Raw genomic sequence first — 4,740 nt, forward strand, 5'->3', positions numbered from 1 at the left:
CAGCAAGATTATCATTAGTCATTCGTTAGACTGCCTTAGTCTGAGTTACCATCTTGTGAAGTGAATGCAACTCTTCGCTGCCTATCTCGTCGCTCGCGAAAGTGTTTGTTGCCGGACCGCCTAAGAGGTCGATTCCTGGAGCACCGTCTGGATTAGTTGCTTGTTTGTCCACAATAGTAACCTAATCCTGCCTTCCTTTGATAACCAGGTTTCAGTTGCGTCACTGATGAGTGATTCTGCAATTCCAGCTTGCCCTGCAGTTCCCTGTTTGTAGAGCTCCCTTCGTGTTTGTTGGTGCTGACGTGGTACGCGAATGCAGCATTCAGTTTTGTAGTGACTTTTGCAGTTAATTTTACGTCACAATGTTCTTCAATGTCCGCCCGTCACGATCACTCAACACACTTTCATCCGCGTTGTGACTTAGCGTATGGTGTTTCTTCACTTTCCCTGTGTGCAATCTAAATCTTCGATACGGTGCACTTGAATCACCAAACACTTTGGCTGCATTGGTTATAGAAGTACCCATCATACGAGTACCATCAGGTTTCCCACGTTCGAATTCACTTAGCTCCGACTACACAACTGCACAGAACATTGTTCTGAGCACGACTGACACTTGCTATGTGCTGAGGACACTGCACAGAGGCCGTTAGTGGTCAAATACAACAGAGCAGTCTGCAGGCTTAGCCAGCATCTGCTGCTTTACATTCAAGCTTGAATTTCTCCCGGAGTTTCCATATTTTTGGCCGACCCCAATATCAGTGATTCATTCTTTTCTGCATGTGTTAAATGTACAGTTTCACATGTCAGAGAATAAAACAACTTTATTTTTTTACGTGTAGTGAGAAATCCGTTCTGTAAGAATGGCCGTCTGTTTGACAGATTCTGGATTGTGTAGTGTAGGTTGTGGCTTTCTGTCTCATGTGGCAAAGGAGCTTCCTCTGTGACAGACCATGGATGAAGCAGAGGTGCACTAGCGTCAGAAAACTAGGCATTACCGGGAAACGACAGATTGTTTGCCGAACAGCATGTCGGAATGCCTACATGCCGAGGTGAAGCCCAATTATAAGACGTTATGTTTCCGAAAATCGATATGATGAGACGTGGCTGTCTAAAAATATTTGTTAACTTCTACAAAGTCTAAGAACTGCGACCGGTCGTTTTTAATGCTGCTGCTATTACGAACAAACAGCGCCATTACCGTTTTTGAACTGACACGTTCATCCTCAGACAGCTGTTCACGTTTAAAATCACATTTAGCTTTTGTTGAACGTAGGATGTTTAGTGCTTTTATTTGTGGTGAAAGTTCCTTGTCTAGTTGGTGTCCTACAGCACAAAACGATGCAAGAAAAGTGATTACTTTACTGTAATTGGACCTAACAATGGATTCAAATAAAGTAAACGGTTTTTTAAGTTAATAACCGAGTTAGTTTTGTGTTCCTTACGTCGAAAATCTTGCATCATTTTGTAGTATTGTAGACTAATTTTGAAAAAGTTAATATTTAGGGGGACAATAAGCAGCATTCAACACTCTGTTTTCCTCTGAAGCTGAAGACAGCTTAGAGCAGCTCACAAAAATTTATATTTTTCTACCAAACAGATGTTTATATATGAAGATGGTGATTTACAAAGAGAAGTTAGTCCCAAATAGTATGTGTGTCAGATGAGTTATAGTATATATTGAAATGTTACAACAGAAAGTATGAAATGCAAAGATGTTTCAGTACACGTGATAACCGCACACTGAAAGATCATTAATTGAAATTTATATACAGAAATGAAGAAAAACGGTTCATCATATAATAAAGTAGATATTATGTTAAATCTTGTGAAAGGTGAAAGCAAAACAAAAATAATTATGAGAGACTGCCCTGAATGCATGAAATTAATGATAAACTCCTGGAATTATGGTAATTTTTGTATATACTATAACAGAAAAGTAATGAGATACAGTTTGATATGCTTACATATTATAACAGTTGATACTAAATTAACATTGTGAGAGTTTGTTGAAAGTTTAAACTAATTTAACTAGTATATTAACTTGTGAGAAATCGCTTACATGAATTAGCAGGCTGTTATAGTTTAGTGTGGTCTTTGATGTCAGGTTAGTATCTGAATGTTTTATTGTCAATGTGGTTATTTATGTTTCGAAGCCGGAAATAAGTGGACATTATTCTATAGAAACGATGTATTGGTTAATTCAGTCTGTTCATTAAGAAGATAATGTGGTGAGAAGATTTAATATTATTTTCCTATCTACTCAAGAAGATTCAAGAGAATATCTTTTTCATCTTGGAGGTGGTCTTAAAAATATGGGATGTGCATCAGCCTGCAAAATGAGAGAGGATTCATCTATGGAGAGAGTACTCCTTCATTCATTCAGGTTAGAATCTTGATGTTAACACCACCGAGAAACGACCCATCTTGGCGCTGACGTGAGGAAAACACTCAGTGGCGAACGTATGGCTCAGAGCCAACATTTCTGGTCCACCACAGTACTGTTTATAGGGAAAATTGAACATACGTGCAACTTGTCTTGTTGCCTTCTTTGAACTTCACCATGCTGTTTAACCCACCCAAATATCGGCCCTATTGTGGAGAGGTTATTGCTGGTCGGCGATGAACAGTTCCTGCAAGCCGAACCGTTGCCACGTTCTGGAAATGCTAAGACAGTTATCTGCATAGACCTACGTTCCAGCTAGAATCATAATTCGAAATGCCACCCGAAAACATGCAGATGGGTCCAGCAGAGTCAGTGACGATAGCGCGACCGACGCCGCGGTGGTAGGCGATACGAGAGCCACAGAACGAGCTCTCGAGGCGACGCCCCAGGAAGCGGGTCACACGTGGCAGTCTCACGACCTGTAGCTAACATACAGTGATCGACGCTGGTGCTGTCCTGCACGTCTCTGTTTAGGTTTCATGTTAGCTGCTGGATCCTGGCTTCCTAAAGTGTAGGTCAGACTGGCTTACGTTACAGGACTTCGAGTTTGGTTATTTATTTCTTCACAGGGTATGCCGAGGTTTAACTGAAGGTGTTTTACGGACTCGCACAGATCTTTCTCATGGGTCTGTCTCAGATGAGCTTAAGACGACCTCACTTGCCATGATCGCCTTTATTACACAGTCCAGTCACATTAATGTGGCCGCCGCCTATCTTCGACGTCAAAGGGCAATAACTGCTCACAGACGACAGGTGGCTGCGCTAACAATGAAGGATATATAAACTGTGCCGGGAGGACGCGGAAAACAGTGCAGTCGTTGTAGTAACGCGAAAACAATGCGATATGTCTGACTTCCAAAATGTCAAGATCATTGGCTTTTGGGCCAAGGGTGGAAGAATTACCGAAGCGGCAAAGTCTGTAAACTGTTCGAGTGTCACCATAGTTAAAATATAAGCACTCCGTCTTCAGGCCACAAGTGGCCCATCGGGACCTTCCGATCGTCGTGTCATCCTCACTAAGGATGCGGATAGGAGGGGCGTGTGGTCAGCACACTGCTCTCCCGGTCGAAGCCGCTACTAGTCGTTTGAATAGCTCCTCAATTGGCATCACGAGGCTGAGTGCACCCCAGAAAATGGCAACAGTGCTTGGCGGCCCGGATGGTCACCCATCGAAGTGCTGGCCACGCCTGACAGCGCTTAACTTCAGCGATCTGATGGGAACCGGTGTATCCACTGCGGCAAGGCTGTTGCCCAAATTAAAATATAAGTTGCACGGCAAAATGGCGCCGGGGCAACAGTTGCACACCATAGGCTAAACATGACAGGAATAAATGATTGCTGTGGAGAAGAGTTTTGACGCATAGACATGTAAGTGTTGAGCAACTGATTACCCAGATGAACCAAGGGACTACCAACAGTGTCTCCTGGAGGACTGTTCAGCGAAAGGTGCTGCCTATGGGCCTCTGCAACAGGCGGCTGTTTCATGCACCCATGATGACTGTGTAACACCCCACCCATCACGTATCTGGTTTTGGTGTGTGTTCACCCCAGGTAATTGACTAATAGATCAACAGAGAGTGCAAAACTGCCGCAATGTCGGATAACGCAAAGAAAGTAATAAGGCCCTGTGACTCCTGATTGAACTGCAGTGGCAGTGTTGACGTTAATTGATTCAGAATTGATCCCTTTCAATTAAAAGGGGTGCATATTGATGATATATTCAGCTATTGAACACCAGATGCAAATGTTGAACATAAAATTAATTAAGAAAGTGACTTGGGATTTCAACTACTTGATTGAAAACAGATGCAGTCGATTAGAACAGATTTGTTTTAACTCACGACCTTCAATCATCACATTACATGACTCTCCTAACAGGCAGTGGTAATAAATTGCGTTTGCGTGGAGTAAAGTGCAATAAATCAAAAGTAATTCCTATCGACTGACCCAGGCGTAAGGCGAAGTGCGAGAAGAATTCTACAATACACGGCCCATGCAACCCTCGTGGAAACTTTACCGACATGATCCAACAAATTAATCAGTGGCTGGAGTGGGCGCAATATCACCGAATACAGCGTGGCGGAGCGGTGTCGTTGTGCAGACGTCGGCCGACCTCGTGGTACTGCAAGGCTGCGCTCGTCTATTCACTCCTAGCTATCTTGCTCAGTACATAGCTGAACCAAAACTTCCTATCTCCAAGCTCAATCGTTCCATTTGCTAAGTCCTAAACTGCAAAGATGCTGACTCTTTCTGAGGCAAGCTGAGTAAAGAACGCCACGTCTGCACTCTAGGCA

At 43.2% G+C, this 4,740-nt stretch overlaps 1 pseudogene; it reads right to left on the reverse strand.

The window, feature by feature from the left end:
• Window positions 1-3,580: 3,580 nt before the first annotated feature.
• On the reverse strand, window positions 3,581-3,698 carry LOC126089986 (5S ribosomal RNA; annotated as a pseudogene).
• Between the last annotated feature and the right edge of the window lie 1,042 nt (window positions 3,699-4,740).

Source organism: Schistocerca cancellata, chromosome 6 (genome assembly GCF_023864275.1).
Source record: "Schistocerca cancellata isolate TAMUIC-IGC-003103 chromosome 6, iqSchCanc2.1, whole genome shotgun sequence".
NCBI classification, from domain to species: domain Eukaryota; kingdom Metazoa; phylum Arthropoda; class Insecta; order Orthoptera; family Acrididae; genus Schistocerca; species Schistocerca cancellata.